The 24,796-nt window shown below is 37.3% G+C and overlaps 1 protein-coding gene and 1 pseudogene across 4 annotated transcripts in view; both read left to right on the forward strand.

The window, feature by feature from the left end:
* PARD3B (par-3 family cell polarity regulator beta) overlaps positions 1-24,796 on the forward strand; it is a 1,037,391-nt gene that overhangs the window by 876,006 nt on the left and 136,589 nt on the right. The gene's annotated exons all lie outside the window — the stretch shown is intronic.
* LOC122902069 lies at positions 166-23,858 on the forward strand (annotated as a pseudogene).

Below are 24,796 nucleotides of genomic sequence, written 5' to 3' on the forward strand. Positions count from 1 at the left end.
ATTCAGTAAGTTTCAAGTCATGTCTCCTGCTAAAGCCGATAAAAATATATCCTTACATCTATTAAAACTGAAATGAGATAGTCCTCTTGGTAAGAGCTAGGCTTTGACCCACCAGTAACGTATTAGCCATCAAAAATAAAACGAAATAGCCAGTCATAAGTTGGCATGAATGAACGGTCGTCACTGAGGTCATGGTGCAACAGAGAACAGTTTTTGAAAGGATATTGTGGCAAAGGACTAATGATGAAAACTTTGAAGGAATATTGTCCTTTCTCCTACGAGTCCTACTGTGAAAGACTTATTCGAGAAAATGCCATGACACTGGGCGTGAGGAGTCAGAGACTGGTGGCTTCTTTGTAGGTAAAATGGAGTTGGAATTAGAGAGAGTGTAGAGGTGCGGAGGACCTTGAACAGCAAGGTTGGGATTTTGCGCTCAAGGAAAATGTGATCCTGTATAGATGTTCATGGATGATCAGAGGTAGAAAAAGAGATAATCTTGGCAATAGGAGTTTGATGAAGTAGAGAAAGATAAGAGGTGACAAGGCCAAGGATCTTTAGGCTTAGCAGCTAAGGAAAAAGATAATAAGACCATCTGTCAGTACAATCGAAGTAGGTAGGGAACAAAATAATTTCAACCCCACCTCCTGCCACAAATAAAATGCCTCATCTCTTGAAAGGCTGATATAAGAGCGTTTTAGTCAATATACCTTGTTAGGTGACCCCTGGAATTACACACGCAAGGAATGAGTTGACTGACCTTGGCTTAATCTGGCCGTAGCTTGAATTCTGAAGGGAGGAGTTGAGGGGGAGGGGTGGCAGGCACAAAGAGCTCTCATTCTAGATGGAAAAAAAGACTTGTTTTCCAGATTTCTTTTGGTCCTGACAACTACCCAGTTCCTATTAGTAACCAGCTTTTGTGCGATAGCATGATATATTGCGTATGTTTACCGTTTACATTTCCCCAGCTGGGTGATATTATGCACTTTCAATTAGGTTGGGGAGAGGAAGGGAAATCATGGCATTTTTATGCAGACTGTAAAGTGTAGCTTCACAAGACTGATTACCTTTCAGAGCCTTTCCAATAACCAAGTGGGAAGGAAGGAGCAATTTTTAATCCTTACTGTCAAGCTTCCAGGTTGATAGTATTAAAGAAAGATGGTCAAGTTTTTCTTTGGGATAAAATGAAAATATAAATTCCTATGACTGTGTGAGACAGCCCCAATAACTAAACTGTTAATTCAAACGACTGATTAAGAGTTGGCCTTTTCTTCTAAGCCTTCATCTTGGGTTGACTTTTTATCATGGAAATGACAATAGCACTCATGAGTATCTTCTGGCCCAGACCAAAGCCAATCTTATTTTCCCTAAATCAGACAGGTCTTCATAGCAGTCCCCTTTGTACGGGCCCACTGCTGGAATCCCAGCAGAGAGGGACTGTCTCTAGGAACCTCCAAAGCCAGTATTTCCCTGTACTAATTCCATGGACATAAACACAGGCATTCTATAAAAAAAAGTTCACTGGCCAAATGCATATGGAGAATTCTGGGTTATGCCCCACGGAGCAGGTTTTCTTACTGTAGTCTTCATATCCCCAGTATGCTAACATGCACTGGTAAGCCTCTAAAAGGAGCATACAATATTCAGCACTATCACTTTTCAAATTTTTATCACCTAACCCTTATTTTGTTTTTCCAGATCCTATAGTTATTCTTTGGAAGGTGAGGAAACTCTATCCTAAGTTAATTTTCACCCATGTAGATTTGCCTAGTATAGAAATTTCTTAGGATAATGTTAACTGTAGCCAGTATATAATGAGATTAAAAAAAAAAAAGTTATTTACTTCCCAGTCTAGACAGATAGATAAGTGGTAGTCTTTCCTTTGACTCTGACCCCATTGTATTAATAAATGATCTAAAGCTCTGTCTTCGGTGGATTTTTAGTCACTTGTCACATTTTTGGATAATAGATCAAAGTGCATGACTCTTTATTCCAGAATTATCTTTATTCTGTTCTTCTCTTTCATTATATTTGAAGAGCATTCAGCCCCTTGTTCTTTAAGTCATAAAATGAGCAGTTTTTGTCTTGGCATACAATAAGCACTCGATCATCATTATTTTTATTATTACTGTCCTTTATCGTGAAATTCTCAACTTTTCTGGCATGCCTGGGAACCAGGTGAGTCTAAGAGGAGTGTTGCTGTGGGCATACCTCACACAGTGCATATAAGCAGGAACCATGAGTACCAAACCTGCCTTATGTACAATTAGAGGCATGTCATTCATTTTGTCATCTCTTCGGCCTTTCACTCAGCAAACACTCATTTGACATCTACTGTGTTCTAGCTACTGTAGTAAGTTCTAGGGAAGATCCAAAGTTGATTAGAAAGTGGCCCCAGTCCAGAGAAAGTTGTATTCTAGTTAGAAGGGGCTTCAACACATAAGGAAACAGATCATTGCAATATAATGTAAACAGAAGAAAAAGAAGCTTTTCTAACTGTGCTGGTTGGGAAGGATCTTCAAAAGGAAGCAACATTTGGACTGGCTCTAGAGGGATTAGTAAATATTGACCAGATCTGGCAGAAAAAAAATGTTTTCCTTACAGAATACTTAGCATATATAAGGGTGAAGTGGGCTGGAAGAGCATGGCATGTTGGGAAAGCTCTGAAGCATCCAGGAAATGGAGCGTGGAAGGGGAAAGAAAGTGACAAGGATAGGAAATGTATCTGGAAAGTAGGTTAAAGTTATATTATGAATGAAGAGATTCCATCTTATGTCCACATACTTTGATTGATAGTAGCTGTCTGGAAATCAGGGCCAAGAAGGCTTCTGAAGTTTGGCTCAAATCATGGTATCTACGCTGGGCTCCAGAGATGAATATAAGATGGGTACAATCAGTGTTTATGTATATATTGGCTAATCCCATGGACACTGGGAGCCATCAAAGTGTCATAATTAGGGAATGAGCTGATAGTTTTGTATTTGGGAAAAACAGCTCTGCCAGTTTGAAGGCAGACAAAGAGGAAGATGGTTACACTATAAGACAAATTAAGTATGATTACAATATTGAAAGATGGGAAGGGTCTGGAATAAGAGAGTGGCATTGGATGAAGGAAAAGAATAAGAAGTAGCCAAGAGTTTTAGCTTAAAACTGAGAGAAAGATGTGTAGCAGAGAGCACAGAGGTGAGGCTTTCAAATACTTCAGGGAGGTCAGTGGAAAGGGAACTAAAAAGAGGATTTAAGATATAACCGCTAAGAGCTCTTCAATTAATTTAGAAAGAAAAATTGCTGTAGCTAGATAGGAGCAGAGGGAAATTGCAATGTGAAGAGAATTGGTAAAGTGATAAGAACTTTAGCAAGCTTGGCAATAAAGATAGCATTGTTGTTATAGGATGGAAAAAGTTGCAACTTTGAAGTACCTTACACAATAGTACAGTTGACCCTTGAACAATACAAGGGTTAGGAGCACTGACCATCCCCCTCCCAACCCACATGTCAAAAATCTGCATATAACTTTTGATTCCCTAAAAACCTAACTACTAATAGCCTGCTGTTGACCAAGAAGCCTTACCAATAACATTAACAGTCAATTAAGACTTATTTTGTATTTTATATATATTATATACTATATTCTTATGATAAAGGAAGCTTCAGGAATAAAAATTAAGACAACCATAAAGAAGAGAAAATACATGTATAATACTGGGCTATATTTATTTAAAAAAAAAGTCTGTGGGTAAGTGGATCTGTGCAACTCAAGCCAGTGTTGTTCAAGGGTCAACTGTGTTCAGAGTTAACAAGGGAATTCAGAGACCATCCAGAAAGCCTTCTCATATTATTACAGAAACTGTGGCCCAGAGAAATTTGAGTGACCTTCCCAACATCACATAGCATCGAATAGTGCCTTTATCGTACATCCCTTTTATGTTATACAATCTTTGTTTCCTTATACTACCCCATTTTAAAGACCCACACTCCCATTTCCTAGTTTAGGGAACTAGTACCCAGATGGGTGGATTGGCATCCGTTTGGCTCCCAACATACAAACAGCAGGTTAAATCTCGGACTCTGGAATGAGGCTGACCTGGGTTCAGTCCTCTTCCAGATATTACTGCATGACTTTCGGTAAGTTGACTTTTCTGAGATGCCATTTTTCATCTTCATGTGTAAGAATCAGTAAATATTTACTGAATGTACTGAGCATCAGGACATGAGTTCAGCGCAGAGTTCACTGGAAAGCAAGGAGGAAGATGGGTACCCTCTCTCTCTCTAGAGCTTAGAGTCCACTGGGGGCTACAAAGGTGTGATGAGAACACAGCCTGAAAACTGCTCCGTATGGGCAGCATGTGGTGCCTGGTGCAGCTGGACCTGGGGATGGGAGGAAAAGAGAATGGCATGGGGTGAGAGAAAGCATGGTGAGTTAGAGGAACTACAAGAAGTTCAGTAAAACAGAAACCTGAGTGAGAGAGTAAATGGCAAGAGATTAAAATGGGAGGCTCCAAGAGCTGGGCAAAAGGCAGATGATACAGCTTTGGAAGGCCTTGATGGGGAGTTTGGGCTTTATCCTGAGATGTGGGCCAGGAGTGGGGTAAGGGAGGGCTCACTAATGTGACACAAAATCCTGGACTTCAGCCTACCATTAAATGGCAATTTATCCTCACCTCCTTACTTGCTAAAGGAGGATTATCCTAACAGCTTTACATGTTATACTGTTTAAATATAATCTGTAAAACAAATCTCTATCTGTTATATATCTCTATGTCATAAGACATGTCATGTGTGGCCCACAGTAGCTTCCTAATAAGGGCAACTAACTTCTGCCTCTTACCTGCCTGCTTCTCAAGGCTTGGGCCTGAATCGTCAGTCTTTCTAAGAAAAACCTGTCTTATAAAGTATTTGTCTGTAAATGATGGTGGCTAAAAACAATCCCTATCACCATGATGGAACCATTAAGACTGGATTCTTGTGGTGCTGGTTCTTCTAGGATTCAGATATAGCAGGGGTTAAGTCCTGACAGCTCCTAAGGGTAGAATGTGCTCGTTTGTCACCACAACACCAGCAATTAAAGGGCTCCCACAGCATGCGAACATGAAGGCTTTATGTTTAAATGAGCTTAGAAAGGTCCCAACTTGGAGGAGTAGAAGGTGTGTGTGGTACTTAACATGGCTGCAGTTTTGCACTCACTCACATGATTACTTGACATTCTTTATGAGAGGTTGCTAGATACGTTTGATCACACACCCTTACCATAAAAAGGCTTTTCACATATATACCTTTGATTCTAAGTGACATACACTTAATTACCTTACTAATGATATTATATACACTATAGATCATATTGTAAAATATAGAAGTTAATAAAAGAATGAGACTTCTTAAGCTGTGAATAATAGTTCTATTTTCTTTCTCCCTTCAGATGTGCTCACAGCCCACTTTAGAGACCACTGGTCTCCACTTCAGGCTCCACAGGGATAAGGACCTTGCATACTTTTGTTCACCATTATCTCCTCATTTCCTAGAGCAGTCTGTACTCAATAAATATTTTTGGAATGAATGAATGAATGAATGAATCATTTGACAGAATCTTAGAATTGAATGGGATGTTAAGGGGTCAAGTCTTACATCCCATCCATAGGCATCTTCTCCACAAAATCCTTCACAGGATGTCATTTAACCCATGTTGGCATACCTACAGTGACAAGAATTTATGAGACATCCCTTTTTACTATCAGATTACTCTAATTGATATGGGGTGCTCATGTTGTAGCCACGCAAATGCTTTGTCCATGTAACATTTACTATAGCTCCTGGGTTGACCAACCTGGACACAGAATCTAAGCCTCATTCGTAGCCCTTCCTTCAGCTGTTGGAGGTGATTGCTCTGACCACCTTCCTCAACAAATGTTTACTGAACTCCAAATATATGGCAGGCTCTCTGTTTAGACCTGACCTTACAAGGATGAAGCAAACAAGCACATAGCCTTGAGAATTATAATCATTTATGTAGTATAAACTCCTCTAGCAATCCTAGTCATTTAAATTACAACCATGTATGTAGCCTTCTTGGTAGCCATATTCTGAATATGCTCCAGTCTGTTGAGTTTATGATTGTCTTCTGTTGCATGGCATGGAGAACTGGATAACATATTTCAGATATAGTATGAGAAAAAAGGCATAGAAAATCAAAGAGACTCTTACATCTTTTGATCTTAATTTGTTATTAATGCTGCCTTAATTTTTCTATCAGGTGTCATTTATGGTGTGCACTTTTTAACGAAGAGCTCTATTTTGAGTTGCTATCAAGCCAAATATTCCCAAAAATATTGTGCAGAATCCTATATTTTTACAATTATTTCTTTAAACGTAGGATATTCTCTTTACCTGAGTTAAATATTTGCTTGTTAGGTTTATCCTATTGTTTTAGCCAACCAAGATATTTTAAGTTGTTGATTTTTGTCCTCTAATATATTAGCTATCCTTCCTAGGTTTATACCATCCTCATATTTAATCATTATGGACTCATCCATGTCATTGATAAGATCGTTGATCAATGTCAAGTATAATCCCTGCAACTCATCACTCAAGACCTCCATTAATCAACACTCTTTGAGATGGATGTTCAGTTAACTATTAATGCAGCCTACTGTTATTGAGTGTACATTCTCCAGTTCATCTGTGAACATTGTGGAAGACTTTGTCAAATATTTTAGTGATATTAAGGTGCACTGCGTTTGTGAGAAACCTTTGATTTACCAATCTAGTAACCTTAAAAAGAAAGGGAATTAGTTGTCTTGATGAATACTGCATCCTTCTTCTCTTCTAGATATTCCCAAATAATGTGTCCATTTAGACTTAATTAAGCAAAATAATACTTCCTGGGGTCCAGTATAATATCAGGCACTTAATATCTGCTTATCAAATACTTACTGGCTTACATACTACAGTTGTGAAATTAAGGTGGCCAACAGCACAGAGCTCCTTGGTATCCCTGTTAAGAATCCTTGATTCCCAGCAGGCATTCACCAATGTTTGTATGAAACTCCCATTGTGTTGTATTCCACAGATCATACAAAGAAGTTTGGAAACCATCCTTACCCTCAAGGAATTCAGTATAACAGTGAAAACTACCTCATAAACAAATAATTATAATATAATGTGTTCCATTAGAATAGAGGTATATAAAAGACATAATATAAAAATTATGAAATCACATATGCATTTAATTTGGGAAAGACCTGAGCCTGGATTAGTCTTTCTAGGTAGTTGGCTCAAATATACTAATTTTTCCAAGCCTCAGTTTCCTCACTGTAAAATGGGGACAAGAGTATACCCTATGGATTATTTGTAGAATAAATGAAATCCCAGTGCCTGTTTCAATAAATATTGACTACAGCTATTTAAGAATGTCATTAGACTATGTATTATTGGCCAATATTATATATTATTGGTATACATATTTAGAAAGTTATTGAACTAAATACAACTATTTAGGAAGGCTATTGATTATATTTAGCTGCTGACCCTTAAAATCATGGGTTTGGGAACCTGTTAGATTCTGTTTCTCGGTCACATAGTTGATGGTTAATTCCTAATTCCAGCCTAAACTCTTGCTGGTGTATTTCAATCATAAGAGTTAGAAAATAGAAACAGAAAAGAAAATGGGGTTTTAAAAGGCACGAAACCTGGAAAACAGTTCAGATTCTTTTATATCAGTCATATCATCTGCATATGTGAAGAGCACAGTTTTTTTTTTCCAGGTATTATTATATTATTATTATTTAATTTTTTATTTTTTATACACATATATTTTTATCCCCAGGGGTACAGGTCTGTGAATCGCCAGGTTTACACACTTCACAGCACTCACCAAAGCACATACCCTCCCCAATGTCCATAACCCCACCCCCCTTCTCCCAACCCCCCTCTCCCCAGCAACCCTCAGTTTGTTTTGTGAGATTAAGAGTCACTTATGAAGAGCACAGTTTTTACGCATTTACCTACTCTGTCAATTGCTTGTTAAAAACCATTCCTACCCCATTAGATGTCCCTCAGCTTGTCATCAGAACTAACGCTGTCTTCCTGTCCTTTGAATCTCCATTTGTTCGGGCTTGAGCTTATGCACAGTCCATTGGATGAAATAGCCCAACTTCTGGGTGTCCCAGAAGAGCTGTCATTGACAATAGTGTGTCGAATCATACCCTGTTTGGCTGTAAACAACCAAAATCCCAACTGATATATTTGTCTCACCCTTTAAAGAATTTCTGTGGTTTGGGCCTCATTAAGTGACCTCTTTTCACTTTTCTCCTCTGCTTTCCCCAATAGTTAGACTGTTTTTTCATGTTACATCATGATTCCAAGAAACCTGTTGCAACTCTAGCCTTTGTGTCCACTTTCCAAGGAGAAAGGGACAAAGAGCTAATGGACTATGCCTGTCAAGTCCATCCCGTTGAAAACAGAACACCACAACAACTTCTCACTGGCAAAAACTATATTTAAAAGTCTCTTCTAAGTGCAAGAGAGTTTTGAGAAATAGTATTTCATCTTCAGTAAACAAAGACAAGGGAGAAAGGAGTTGCAGGTAGCTTGTAGGAAGCCATCCCATGGTATCCACCACAAACAGATTACCTCTAGATGGCTTGTCTTCTTTTTTTTCACTTCCATTAATAATGCAAAAGTTATAGATTAATGCTACATAGCACTCTGTTCAAATATATTATTAACTTCCTGTGGGAGGCTATCCTTATTATATAGACCCTCTTTTATAGCTGAGACAGAAATATTTCAGTCTGAGTATTTTTTAATATCACTTAAATAAAGCAGGTGGAGGGCTTACAGTCTTAGTTTTCATGACCACTGAAAAGTATGTTTTGGAAAATTCGAAGATAAGGGTGATGAAGAATAGAAAAAGTGTTAACAGTAAAGCTTCCTAGCCAGGTGTGAACAGCTGGGTGTGAAAATACCTTGTGCTATTTTGGCAATGCAGGATAATTGATGTCTAGTTTCTTGGTTTCAGAGATTTGGCACCTCACCAAGGCACGACTCTGTCATGCACAGTTCATTCCTCTGTTGGTACGTGTCCCCAGTCTCTAGTGATTTTTCCTTTTATTTTTACTTCAGTTTAAAGGCTTTCTGCTCTCACGTCTGACTCACAGCTTTGCAAGGCTGTGTGGAGGGAGTTGAACAGGGACTACAGTAGATGACTTGGAGATGTGTTTTTAGTTTCTATAAACAGAGCCAAAGTGATCTCATTTCGGTTTGGGAATCCCAGTAATAAATGCCATTTCCATAGAGAGTTAAAATTCATCCGTTGAACAAAGCAATCCTTTTTTTTTTTTTCTTAGAACATATTGCCATCAATTTTTAAGTGACTTTTAAACAATAATGAGAAATCTCTTAATGAAACAATCTCTATGACCAGATAAGTGCTAATAATAACTGATATACCATTAACTCTACTTTCCTCCATCCCCACTCTTTAAAACTTGATGTTCTCATTAATTTTTTTCTTTTCCATCTTCTGAGAGCCCTACTCTTGGGATTATGCTAGACTTGTGTCTGCCTAAGTTGTCAGCTTCCAGGAGTGACAAATGTAGATAACCTTCTCTTCTATTATACATGAGCTAGACAAGGAGGGTTGGTACTTAGTGACCATCCATCTGTAAGACCTCCACCCTCTTGCCATCTTCAGCCTTGCTGGTAGTTTGAGGAATGCTTGCCAAAGGGTTGCTCTGATTTCCTAAAGCTGTCATTTAAGAACTGACTGGACTGTTTTTCAAATAAATGACCTGATCCTTAAGGTATATTTATCTAAATTATCCAGTTTACCAAGAGGAGGTGGGAGGGAGTGTGCAGAATTTCTTGAGACATATAAATAACACAAAGAGAATTCTGTCCTCCTGAGGGATGCAGCTGATACTTTGGAATATTAATGGTGGCATGCTATAAAAAGGGTCAGCCAAAGATGCTATAGGAGCTCCTGATGGAGACACTGAATGTAGATCTGGGTGGTCAAACAAGGCTCTCTAAAGGAATCTATATTCTGACCTAAAGAGCAAGCAGAAATTAATTGAGCAGACAAAAGACCCAAAGAGAAAACATGGTGCATTTATGGTAGGAACTGCATATATCAGAATATCTGGAGTGTAGTACATAAATTAGGCCAGCTGGAGGCAAGAAGTGAAAGTCAACATAAGCCATTCTCTTAAAAGCCATATCATCTGAGATAAAACAATTAGTGTCTAGTTCAAGAGCAACAGCGAATCCTTGAAATGGGGATGACATATTCAGATTTGTGCTGCAGAAACGTAACAGAAATCCTGTAGAGTAAATATCTATTAAAACTCCATGTTCTCGTTAATTTTTTTTTCTTTTCCATCTTTTGAGAGCCCTATTCTTGGGATTATGCTAGACTCGTATCTAAGTTGTCAGCTTCCAGGGTGACAAATGTAGATAATCTATGAGGATCTGGAAGCTGAGAAAAATTAAGAAACTTACCAATGGTGCCACAAGTACTAAGTGATCAGAGCCAGGTTTCCCACCCAGATATGACTCCAAAAGCCATGCATGACCTTCTACCTATGAAAGGTTTTTTTTCAAACTGCAGGTTATGACCTATAAGTACATCTTGAAAACAGTATAGTGAGCTCAATCCATATTTTTTTAAGGAAACAAGGTAGAAAAGATCATTACAATAAAAAATGATAGAAGCCACTAAGCATGTGCAAAAATCATGCATGTTGCTCCTTACCTGCCAGACATCCTATTGTCCCTCATTCATTCATTCTTTCATTCATTCCATTAAAAGAATATTAAATGTCTATCGTTTGCAAAGCACTCTACTCAAGCCTATGAGTACAAGGACATAGCAGAATCCTTGGACTTTGACCTACTTCTCTGTAGTAGTGCTAGATTTGTGTTGATCAACCACACTTACTCCAGGCCTCTTGTGACCTGTGGTTTGCATTAATCTATTAGGCTAAGCCACATACCTTTTCATTACACAGTCTTTGCCAATGTTAAAGACCCAGAGATTCCAAAGTGCCCTCTTTATGATTTCTGTATTTAATGCAATGTGTAATCAGGAATAGGCCATTGTTAGGTCAACTGCTTTCCTATGTTTATCTTTTCAAACAATAAATAATCCGTGGGATGAGAAAGGACAGTAAAAGTAGTTTGACGTTAGTACTTATAAATATCCAACATCTTAAAGAGATGTTTTAATATTTATATGCTCAGGAATACCCTCCCCTCTGGAGAGCCGACTGAGGATTGATATGAACCCATCCAGAAATAGAATTCAAGAGACATAATTTTACACAGACTTTTAATTAATCCTGAGCAAGCATTCTAGAGTTCCTCAAACTTGGCCATTACTCAGCTCCTCACTTTCTAAATTGCCAAGGTCTCTGAGCACAAAGCCAGGAGGAATATTCTCTACATTGCAAATGCAATGGATTTTCTATATCAAGGTCAGTAGGTGTCCTGGGCCTGAGCCATACCCGTCCTTAGAGCAAAGCCTGGCTGGATATTCTTGTGCCACTTTCTCTACTGATTTCCTATTTCCTCTCTGGCTTAGTTTCCTCACCTCTAAATTGAGCATAAGCATAGTGCCTATGTAAGACCATTAGAAGAATTTAATTGTATATTGTATACTGTATACATATATGTACAAAAAATAACATCTATCAGTTAATAAACATCATTTAAGTTACTATTATATATGCTAGTACCTAGGTATTTATATCATTCTACTGTTAAGTTTACCATTCATCACCTAGGAATGAATTGAAGTTAGGTGGAAAATTCTAAAAGGACTTTCTCAACTTAGTAGATTTTTTTTTTTAATCTGGTGGACCATTTCCTGCCAATATGTGACTTCATGGATTTTTATTTCCTTTTTTCATAACCGTATCCTTATAGTTACTATATATAGTCATATTTTATATAGCTACAATTATTTTTTTAACTCTTTATTTTGAACTTTTTATAAAGTCTCAAAGTTGCAAATATAGTGCAGAGAAATCCTTGTACTCTTCACCAAGTTTTCTCCAATAGTTACTACATGAAAACCAATAATTTGTCATTGATACAAGATATGTGTAGTTCTGTGCCAATTTTATCACACATGTGGCCAGTGCTACAATCAAGATACAGAACTATTTCATCACCACAAAGGTATTCCTCATGCTATACCTTTATAGTTATACACCTTTCTCCCCCCCATCCCCAAACCCTAGCAATCACTCATCTGTTTTACATCTCTATAATCCTGTCATTTCTAGAATACTACCTAAATGGAATCAAATAAATGGGGAACTATGTCTGATCTTTGAGATTGGCTTTTTTCACACAGCATGATGACCTCAAGATCCACCCAAGCTATTGTAGGTATTGTACGTTCATTCCTATTTATTGCTGAGTAATATTCCATGGTATGGTGGCTATTATTTACCTATTGAGGGACAGTTTAGTTGTTTCCAGTTTGGGGACATTACAAATAGAGCTGCTATAAATAATCATCTACAGGTTTTTGTGTGAACATAGCTTTGTTTCTTTTTTTTCTATCTGTCAGGCCTTTTATTTCCTTTTCTTACTTTATTGCACTGGCTAGAATTTCCAGTAGTATGTTGAATGGCAATGGTGAGAGCAAATATTCTTGACTTGTTCTCAATCTTAAGAGAAAAGTATGTGGTCTTTATCCCATTGAGTATGATGTTGGCCATATGTTTTTCTGTAGATGTATTTATCAAATTGGGAAAATTGTCCTAATTTCTAGTTTTCTGAGGGTTTTTATCATAAATGGATATTGAGTCTTATTAAATGATTTTTCTGCTTCAACTCATATGATCATGTGGTTGTTTTTTTCTACCCGAAACATGTTGAATTACATTTATGGCTTTTCAGCCATTGAACCAGCCTGGAATAAAACCTATTTGGTCATGGTATATAATTGGTCATGGTATATAATTCTTTTCAGTTATTACTTAATTTCATTTGCTAATATTTGATAAGAATTTTTACACCTACATTTATGAGAGATATTGGTCAGTAGTTTCATTTTGTTTTATTTTGTACTCTCATTGGGTTTAGTACCAGGGCTCACTGGCTTCATTGAATAGGAAGGGAAGTGTTATTTCTTCTTTTTCTGGAAGAAATTGTATATAACTGGTGTTACTTCTTTAAACATTTGGTAGAATTCTCCAGAGAAACCATCTTGGCTTAAAGAGTTCTTCTTTGGGAGGTTTTTCCTTAGAAATTCGATGTCCTTAATAATTAGAAAACTATTCCAATTATCTCATATTTTATGAATTATGGTAGCTTTCACTTTTCTAGGAGTTGGTCCCTTTAAGTTATCAAATTTATGTGTGGAATTATTCATAGCATTTCCTTATTGTTCTCTTGATAGGATGTTCTCTCACTGAACTGCAGAGTCTCTTGTAATATCCTGTTTCATTCCTGATATTTGTAATTTATTTCTTTTCTCTTACTTTGTCTGTCTTGTTGGAGCTTTGTCAATTTTATTGATCTTTTCAAATACCAAGTTATTTTGTTTTATTAATTTTCTTTATTGTTTTCATTTCCAATTTTACTGGTTTTTGTTCTTTATTGTTTCCTTTCTTCTGCTTGCTTTGTTGGTTTCTTTGTTTGCTTTTTCTCCTTTTTTTTCTTTTGTTAAATTTAATTATTTTTATTAACATATAATGTATTATTTGTCCTGGGATACAAGGTTTGAGAATCCTCAGGCTTACACATTTCACAGCACTCGCCATATCACATACCCTCCCCAAAGTCCATATCCCAACCACACTTTCCCTACCCCCTACCCCCAGCAACCCTCAGTTTCTTTTGTGAGATTAAGTATCTCCTATGGTTTGTCTCCCTCCCGATCCCATCTTGTTTCATTTTTTTCCTTCACTATCCCCCAACCACCCTCCCGCCTCTCAAATTCCTCATATCAGAGAGATCATATGATAATTTTCTTTCTCTGATTGACTTATTTCACTCAGCATAATACCTTCTAGTTCCATCCACATCATTGCAAATGGCAAGATTTCATTTCTTTTGATGGCTGCATAGTATTCCATTATATATATATATATATATATATATATATATATATATATATATATATATATACACCACATCCTCTTTATCCATTCATCTGTTGATGGACATCTAGGTTCTTTCCGTAGTTTGGCTATTGTGGACATTGCTGCTATAAACATTCGGGTGCACATGCCCCTTCGGATCACTACATTTGTATCTCTAGGGTAAATACCCAGTAGTGTGATTGCTGGTAGCTCTATTTCCAACTTTTTGAGGAACCTCCATGCTGTTTTCCAGAGTGGCTACACCAGCTTGCATTCCCACCAACAGTGTAGGAGGGCTCCCCTTTCTCTGCATCCTCACCAACATCTATCATTTCCTTACTTGTTCATTTTAGCCATTCTGACTGGTGTGAGCTGATATTTCCCTGATGCTGAGTGATGTTGAACACTTTGTCATGTGTCTGTTGGCTACCTGGTTGTCTTTTTTGTACAAATGTCTGTTTATGTCCTCTGCCCATTTCTTGATTAGATTATTTGTTCTTTGGGTGTTGAGTTTGATAAGTTCTTTACAGATTGTGGACACTAGCCCTTTATGAAAATATCTTCTCCCATTCTGTCAGTTGGCTTTGCTTTTGTTGACTGTTTCCTTGCTGTGCAGAAGCTTTTAATCTTGATGAAGTCCCAATAGTTCATTTTTGCCCTTGCTTCCCTTGCCTTTGGCGATGTTTCTAGGAAGAAGTTGTTGCAGCTGAGATCAAAGAGGTTGCTGCCTGTGTTCTCCTCAAGGATTTTGATGCATTCCTTTCTCACATTGAGGTCTTTCATCCATTTGGAGTCTTTTTTTGTGGGTGGTATAAGGAAATGGTCTCGTTTCATTCTTCTGCATGGGGCTATCCGATTTTCCCAACACCATTTGTTGACAAGACTGTCTTTTTTCCATTGGACATGCTTTCCTGTTTTGTCAAAGATTAGTTGACAATTGGTATTGTACGTTTGGTATTGACAAAGCTGAGGGTCCATTTCTGGGCTCTCTATTCTGTTCCATTGTCTATATGTCTGTTTTTGTGCCAGTACCATACTGTCTGGATGATGACAGCTTTGAAATAGAGGTTGAAGTCTGGAATTGTGATGCCACCAACTTTGGCTTTCTTTTTTCAACATTCCTCTGGCTATTTGGGGTCTTTTCTGGTTCCATATAAATTTTAGGATTATTTGTTCCATTTCTTTGAAAAACCTTGCTGGTATTTTAATAGGGATTGCATTAAGTGGGTAGATCACTTTAGGAAGCATAGATATTTTCACAATATTTGTTCTTCCAATCCATGAGCATGGAACATTTTTCCACTTCTTTGTGTCTTCCTCAACTTCTTTCATGAGTACTTTATAGTTTTCTGAGTACAGATTCTTTGCCTCTTTGGTTAGGTTTATTCCTAGGTATCTTATGGTTTTGGGTGCAATTGTAAATGGGATAGACTCCTTAATTTCTCTTTCTTCTGTCTTGGTGTATAGAAATGCAACTGATTTTTGTGCATTGATTTTATATCCTGACACTTTACTGAATTCCTGTACAAGTTCTAGCAGATTTGGAGTGGAGTCTTTTGGGTTTTCCACATAAAGTATCATCTCATCTGCGAAGAGTGATAGTTTGACTTCTTCTTTGCTGATTTAGATGCCTTTTATTTCTTTCTGTGTCTGATTGCTGAGGCTAGGACGTCTACTAATATGTTGAATAGCAGTGGTGATAGTGGCCATCCCTGCCATGCTCCTGACCTTAGCAGAAAAGGTCTTGGTTTTTCCCCATTGAGAATGATATTCTCTGTGGGTTTTTCAGAGATGGCTTTGATGATATTGAGGTAGGTACCCTCTATCCATACACTTTGAAGAGTTTTGATCAAGAAAGGAAGCTGTACGTTGTCAAATGCTTTTTTAGCATCTATTGAGAGTATCAAATGGTTCTTGTTCTTTCTTTTATTAATGTATTGTATCACATTGATTGATTTGTGGATGTAGAACCAACTTGCAGCCCTGGAATAAATCCCACTTGGTCGTGGTGAATAATCCTTTTAATGTACTATTGGATCCTATTGGCTAGTATTTTGGTGAGAATTTTCACATCTGTCTTCATCAAGGATATTGGTCTGTAATTCTACTTTTTGATGGGGTCTTTGGTTTTAAGATCAAGGGAATTCTGGCCTCATAAAATGAATTTGGAAGTTTTTCTTCCATTCCTATTTCTTGGAACAGTTTCAGGAGAATAGGTGTTAATTCTTCTTTAAATGTTTGATAGAATTTCCCTGGGAAGCCATCTGGCCCTGGGTTTATGTTTTTGGGTAGATTTTTGATGACTGCTTCAATCTCCTTACTGACTATGGGTCTGTTCAGGTTTTCTGTTTCTTCTTGGTTCAGTTGTGGTAGTTTGTATGTCTCTAGAAATACATCCATCTCTTCCCAATTGTCAAATTTGCTGGCATATAGTTGCTCATAATATGTTCTTATAATTATCTGTACTCATTTGGTGTTGGTTGTGATCCTCCTCTTTCATTCATGATTTTATTTATTTGGGTCCTTTCTCTTTTCTTTTTGATAAGTCTGGCCAGGGGGTTATCAATCTTGTGAATTCTTTCAAAGAACCAGCTCCTAGTTTCGTTGATTTGTTCTACTGTTTTTTGGCTTCTATTTCATTGATTTCTGCTCTGATCTTTATGATTTCTCTTCTCCTGCTGGGTTTAGGCTTCCTTTGCTGTTCTGTCTCCAGCTCCTTTAGGTGTAGGATTAGGTTGTGTACTTGAGACCTTTCTTGTTTCTTGAGAAAGGCTTGTATCACTATACACTTTCCTCTCAGGACTGCCGTTGCTGTGCCCCACAGATTTTGAACAGTTGTGTTTTCATTTTCATTTGTTTCCATTAATTTTTTCAATTCTTCTTTAATTTCCTGGTTGACCCATTCATTCTTTAGTAGGATGCTCCTGAGCCTCCATGTTTTGAGTTCTTTCCAACTTTCCTCTTGTGATTGAGTTCTAGCTTCAGAGCATTGTGGCCTGAAAATATGCAGGGAATGATTCCAATCTTTTGGTAACAGTTGAGACCTGATTTGTGACCCAGGATATGATCTATTCTGGAGAATGTTCCATGTGCAGTAGAGAAAAATGTGTATTCTGTTTCTTTGGGATGGAATGTTGTGAGTATATCCGTGATATCCATCTGGTCTAGTGAGTTACTTAAAGCCTTTATTTCTTGTTGATCTTTTGCTTGGATGATCTGTCCATTTCAGTGAGGAGGGTGTTACAGTATCCTGTTATTATTGTATTACTGTTGATGTGTTTCTTTGATTTGTTATTAATTGGTTTATATAGTTGGCTGTTCTCATGTTAGGGGCATAGATATTTAAAATTGTTAGATCTTGTTGGACAGACACTTTGAGTATGATATAGTGTCCTTCCTCATCTCTTATTATAGTCTTTGGTTTAAAATCTAATTTATCTGATGTAAGGATTGCCACCCCAGCTGTCTTTGGATGTCCATTAGCATGGTAAATTGTTTTCCACCCCCTCACTTTAACTCTGGAGGTGTCTTTGGGTCTAAAATGAGTTTCTTGTAGACAGCATATTGATGGGTCTTTTTTTTTTTTTTTATCCATTCTGGTACCCTGTGTCTTTTGATTGGGGGCATTTAGCCCATTTGCATTCAAGGTAACTATTGAAAGATATGAATTTAGTGCCATCATATTGCCTATAAGGTGACTATTACTGTCTATAGTGACTATTACTGTCTCTATTCCTTTCTGGTCTGTGTTATTTTGGGGCTCTCTCTTTGCTTATAGGACCTCTTTCACGATTTCTCATAGGGCTGGTTTGGTGATTGCAAATCCTTTTAGTTTCTGTTTGTCCTGGAAGCATTTTATCTCTCCTATTGTCAATGACACCCTAGCTGGATATAGTATTCTTGGCAGCATATTTTTCTCATTTAGTGCTCTGAATATATCATGCCAGTTCTTTCTGGCCTGCCAGGTCTCTGTGGACAAGTTTGCTGCCAATCTAATATTTCTACCATTGTATGTTACAGACGTCTTGTCCTGAGCTGTTTCAAGATTTTCTGTCACTGAGACTTGTAAGTTTTGCTCTTAGATGATGGGGTGTGGTCCTGTTCTTATTCATTTTGAGGTGGGTTCTCTATGCCTCCTTGATTTTTCTTTTAAATTTTTATGTCTCCTTGATTTTGATCCTTATTCCCTTTGTGATATGAGGGAAATTCTGTACTGTAATTCACTCCAATATACCTTCTGCCCCTCTCTCCCTTTCTTCTTAAATAAGGTAAGTTGGTTAGAGAAAGAAAAAAAAAGAGAGAGAGAGAGAAGAGAATGTGATCAGGCTGGAGATTTGTTTTTTTTCTAATGGAAGCATTTAATGCTAAATTTCCCTCCAGCTCTGCTTTAGCTGTATCCTATATATTTTGGTATGTTGTGCTTGCATTTCTTTCAGTTCAACGTTTGTTTGATTTTTAATTTTCCTTGAATCTTCTTTGACCCATGGACTACTTAGAAGTGTGTTGTTTCATTTCCAAATGATGGGAGACTTCCCTATTATCTTTCTGTTATTGATTTATAGTTTTATCCCATTTTGGTTAAAGTTAAAATAGCTTTTGATTGTGGATTTATTAATTTCTCATTTTAATCTTGTTAATTTTGACTTTATATATTTTAAAGCTTGTTATTAGGTTCACAAAAATTTAGGAATGTCATGTATTGGGATTGACCCTTTTATCATCATGACACATCTTACTTTATTGCTAGGAGTGACTACTGCTTCAAAGTCTACTCTATCTGATATTGCTATAGCTATACCATCTTTCTTTTGCTTAATTTTTGCTTAATGTATATTTTTCATCTCTTTACTTTCAATATTTCTGGATCCTTATATTTAAAGTGTGTCTTTTGTAAAAGATACATAATTAGGTTTGGTTTTGTTTTGATATTCAGCCAGACAATCTGTATTTTAATTGTAGTATTTAGTTTGTTTACATTTAATGATACTGCAGATATAATTTGATTTAAATCCCTAACTTATTCTCCATTTTCTACTTTTCCACCCACTCTGTTTGTTTTTCTGTCCTTTCTTCTTTCTAAAGTGTATTAATCAAGAATTTTGTATGATTCATTTTTTTTTACCTCTGTGAGTTTGTTATGTGTTCTTCTATTCTCCTTTTAGCTACATTTATTACTCAAAAGATTATAATATATATTCCTGATTTATTGTATTTAAAAATAAATTAGTACTTTTATCATTTCTTAAACAAGCATAGAACTTGGAATAGTCTAACTTAGTTTAATCCCTCTACTTTTTATACTGTATTTTCATGTATTTTAAATATACATATATTTATACATATGTAAATTTATATGTTTTATATGGTAACTATTTAGGGTTTTTTAAGATTTTATGTATTTATATATTTATGTGTTTGTTTATTTATTTATTTGTGAGTGAACAGAGGGAAAGGTAGAAGGGGAGGAAGAGGGAAAGAATCATGAGCTGAGTCAAGTTGAGTGTGGAGTCCAACACAGGGCTCAGTCTCATAACACTGAAATCATAACCTGAGCTGAAATCAAGAGTCAGACACTTAACCTACTGAGTCAACCAGGCGCCCCACTATTTGTTTATTTTAACTGTTTCTATAGTTCTTTCTTTCTAAGTATCTTTGCTTCTATATGGAATATTCCTTTTGCCCTTTTTAGTTTCCCTAGTATTTCTTGTAATATAACAAATCCTCTCAATTTGTGTTTCTTTAAAAATTTTAAAAATTTTATCTCTATTTTTTTAGGATATTTTTTCTGGGTATATAGTTATCAGAACTTTTTCTTCTTTTAACATTTTGAAAATATCATTCTATTGTTTTCTGGCATTTAGTGTTTTCACCAGTCTGTTGTCAATTATTCCTTTGAATATAGTGCATCTTTTTGTCTTCAATTGCTTTAAAATCTTTCTGTCTTTGGTTTTCAGCAGTTTCAGTACAAGGTGCCTATGTGTGTACGTGTGTGTGTGTGTGTTGCTGTGTTTAAACTGGGTAAGGTTTTGTAGAGCTTCTTAAATCCATTTTTCATCAATTTTGGAAAATTCTCAGCCAATATCTCCTCAAATATTATTTCTATCCCATTTACTTTCTTTCCTTTTGGTACTCTAATAATGCAAAAATATTAGATCTTTTTATACAGGTGCATGTTTCTTGCTCTCTGTTCTGTGCTTTTTTTTTTTTTTTTTTTTTTTTTTTAAATTTAACCTGTGATTCAGTTTGGTTATTTTTTTTTAAATGACTTTTTTTCTTTTTTTTTCAATTTATTTATTTTCAGAAAAACATTATTCTTTGTCTTCCAGTGTACTAATATTGCCTTCAGCTGTGTCCAGTCTTCTATTAAACCCACTTATTGAGCTCTTAATTTTAGTTATGGTGATTTTTAGTTTTAATGTATCCATTTGATTTACTCTGAGGTTATACTTCTATGATTAAATTTTCCCTTTTGTCATCTTTTTTTCTTGAGCATATTAAATATAGTTATTTTGAGAACCATGTCTAATAATGTAAATATCTGGATTAGCCTTGAGTCTATTTACATGTTTGATTTTTCACTTTGTTTTCAGTCCTTTGGTCCTATCTCCTGGTATGTATTGATTGAATGCTAGAGATAGTGCTTGAAAATTGTACAAATAATCTCAGGCTGATGTTATCTTTTTCCAGAGAGGATTTACTTCGCTTTCTGACAAGCAGATTAGGGTCATATTGATTTATTCTAAGCTTTGAGGTAGATGACTAGAAGTTGGGTTTTAATTGTTGTGACAGATAGTTTATTAGTAATTTACCCTCACTCCTGGAATATAACCTTTCTGTTCCTAACTGTAAACCTAAGTTGTTTACTCAGACCCTTCTTTCTTAGCAGACCATGAACTCTACTTTCTATCTTGCCAATCCTGTGCGAATGTCAAAATTTCTTCTCAGTCTCCACGTCTTAGCCTTTAGGCTCTGCTCTTTTTTTTTTTTTTTTAAAGCATCTGATCCTGTGCCATTTATGAATTAGCAAAAGACTTGCAGAAAAAAGTGCCACAGAATATAGGCTCAATTCAATGTGCTTATCTAGTCTTCAGAATCATTCCTAGTCCCTCAAGTTCTGGCTTCTTTAGTTCTCCAAAGCCTCCAAGCAGACTTTTGTTTTGTTTTATTTTTTTCTCATATCTGTCCAACTATTCCTGTTCTTTTCATGAAAGTGAGAATGCGGCCATGTCTTCGAACATTACCAAAAATGGAACTCCCTTAACCCATTTTTAATGCTAAGTGTTAATGTTATGATAACGTAAATTTAGAGTCAAAAGACTTTGTTGTTAATGGGCTAAAGGAACTAATATAAATGAAAGCTACTTGTAGAAGGCTTGGTACATAGTGGGCCCTTGTAATTGATTTTAGATTCGAATTTAAATATATACCAATTTTGGAGAAGGTGTAGAAGAGATTGGTCATTAGCATTCAGTTTTGTCATCTTTGTCTTCTCGTTGATGCCCCACAGAACAACAGTCCCTGACGCTATGCTCTTGAGCATCGGTCTCATGAACCTTTACCTCAGTCGGATTTCCAGAGGTTCTCTCTCCCTACCACACTCTCACTCAGAGACCCTGTAAGCCATCCTCACTGATCTGGTGGTCACGTTTAGCAAGGAGGAGGACAGGTTTTGTTTCCTCCTGCAATTTATACCTCAGTGTTCTAAAGAGCTAATCGGGTGGCTCTCCACTCCTGCCATAGCTTCTCCCTGCTGCACCTTTGCTCCTGCCTCATTCTTCTGGCAGTGAGGCCAGTGTTGGTAAAAGCGGGCAAGCACCTTAAAAATGCCAAGAAAACGAAGCAGAACTAAATCTAAGTGTCTTAGAAATTTGAGACATTATAGTAACAAAAGCCTTGTTTGTGCTTAATTCCAGTTTCAAGTCTGGAAAACAAATTTCAGAAGCGTATGTGATTTCTGAGACTCAAAACTAATCCACTGGAAAACAAGGAATGTAAAGCAATAGACTTCACTGGTAAATTTCAGTACATGCAGTTTTGAAGAGGCTCAGTTCATAAATTTCCTTTTGGGGCTTTTTAAAAAATCTTTTTCTGTGAGAGAATTTCTCCAAACTTACCTATATCAAATAAGGTAGGTCCAGAGTCTATTCAGATGTGAGTTTTAGGCTCTAGAAATATAGTTTTTAGGAGGATTTTCAAGACTAAGGATGATGGCAGTGATGATGATGGTGATGGTAGCACATAATAGTATTTATTGAACACCTAATATTGCTCAGTATTAAGACATTTTACATATATTGTATTGCCTCTTGAGCAGTATTTAACGTCTGTTTATTACTTCTGTTGAGACTATTATCTTTCTCCTCGTGTTTTCAAAGCATAGAATTTGAAGTTGGGTATAAATCCTAGGTGTATATATTAATTCTACCACTCAGTGGTCCTTAGCCATAGTGTGTTACATCTTTGAGCCTCTCTTTACCTCCAGGGGGAAATGATTCCATGTCTCATAAGATTTGGGGGCACTTGAAGTGTTAATGCCTGTCTAGCCTATAGCACAGTAGCCTCATTTTGAGTGCTCAAACAAATTTTAGTCATTTTTTTCTTATTTTTCTACCACTATTGATTAAGATGCCCTCTCTTTCATTAGGTCAGTTAGGGGAGGAAGTAGGGAATGGAAATATCCAAAAATATAAGAAAAGGGGATTTCAGAAACCACCGAGGTGTCCTGAATCAATTTAGCTCCCAGGTCAGGACTTAGGAAACATGGTTCTTTAAAACTCATGTGAGTTCCATAAAACTTACTGTTTAATAAATCCCCATTCAGCCTTTCTGTGCTACTTGGGGAGCGGTCTCTCTGGTGATGTTTTTCATTCCCATTGTAACTTAAAAGGAATCTTTCACAATATCCAGAGCCCTTAATGGCCTACAAATGTAGGAGGAGGATGACCTTAAATTCTTTGTAGCAGGAACCCACTTAGGTTGCACCAACCTCGACTTCCAAATGCAACAGAACATCTACAAAAGGAAAAGTGATGGTATCTTCATTATAAATCCGAAGAGAACCCGGGAGAAGCTTCTGCTGGCAGTTCGTGCCATTGTTGCCATTGAAAAGTCAGTTGATGTCAGGGTCGTATCATCCAAGAACACTAGCCACTGAGCTGTGCTTAAGTTTGCTGCTGCTGCTGGAACCACTCCTATAGCTGGAAACTTCACTAACCAGATCCAGGCAGCCTTCTGGAAGCCGGGACTTCTAGTGGCTACTGATCCCAGGGCTGATCACCAGCCTCTCTCAGAGGCATCTAATGTCAACCTGCCTACCACCACTCTATGTCACACGGACTCTCCCCTGCGCTATACGGACATCGCCATCCCTTGCAACAAGGGAGCTCACTCAGTGCATCTGATGTGGTAGATGGGCCTGGGAAGTTCTGCACATGCGTGGCACCCTTTCCCATGAACACCCGTGGGAGTCTGTGCCTGGTCTCTACTTCTACAGAGATCCTGAAGATGTTGAAAAGGATAAGCAGGCCACTGCTGAAACGACAATGACCAAGGAAGAATTTCAGGGTGAATGGACTGTTCCAGCTCCTAGATTCACTGCTACTCCGCCTGAGGCCGCAGACTGGTCTGAAGGTGAGCAGGGGCCCTCCGTGCCTAGTCAGCAGTTCCCTCCCGAGGACTGGAGCCCTCAACCGGCCGCTGAAGACTGGTCCGCAGCTCCCACTGCTCCGGCCACTGAATGGGTAGGAACAACCACTGAGTGGTCTTAAACGGCTCTTACACAAAGGCAAACAAAATGGAAATATTAACAGAAAATAAACAGTTTCTTAAAATAAAGGAAAAAATTCCCTTTCATTCAACAAATATTTATTGCGTAAGATTTGGGCAAAGTCCTTATTGTCATGGAACTTAAGATCTACTGGAAGAGAGAAATATTAAATTCTTAATTATAATCACTCCTTAATTATAAATACTACTGAGGAGAGACACGGTGTGCTATAAACATATTTGACATTGTGAGGATCAAGGAAGGATTAACTGAGAAAATGACATTTAAGTTGAGACAAGGAGAGTGAGTAGTTAAGAGCAGTTTGGTGGTGAAAGGGGGATGAAAGGCATTTCAGACAAAAGAGCAGCAGGGGAAGAAAATCCTGATGTGCAAAGGAGCTTGGCATTGTGAAGAAGTGAAAGAAGGTTCTCTTACTGACACCAGGTAGAGAACAAAGAGGTTCAGTAATTGGATGAGTTAATCAGTCTGCATGGTACCTTTCCTTCCTTGGACCAAGAGGTTTGCCCTAGCGCAGATCACAATATAGAAAAGGTTCCCATTTTCTTCACCACATCTGAGGGCACCCATCACTCTCAGCTTATTCAGGGGCATGTGTCCTCCCTCCCGGAGACCTAACCCATTTCCCACCCATCTCTCATTCTCAGGGCTAGACGATGCCTTATTAGTCTGATACATGTATGCTTCTGCAGTTAACGATCAACTTTAAGCATCCAAGATAATGGTTCTCAAACTTGAGCTTGCAGAATCACCTGGAAGGCTTGTTGAACCACAGATTTCCTGATTTGGTAGGTCTGAGACAGAGCCCCTAAAACTGACATTTCTAACAAGCTGCCTGTGGCACTGGTTTCCACACCAAGGTAAGTTACTAGGTGAAGGTGTCGTCCCTCTTTCCACTATTTGCCAGTCACCTTTAGTTCCTTAA

The sequence above is a fragment of the Neovison vison genome, chromosome 3, assembly GCF_020171115.1.
Source record: "Neovison vison isolate M4711 chromosome 3, ASM_NN_V1, whole genome shotgun sequence".
NCBI classification, from domain to species: domain Eukaryota; kingdom Metazoa; phylum Chordata; class Mammalia; order Carnivora; family Mustelidae; genus Neogale; species Neogale vison.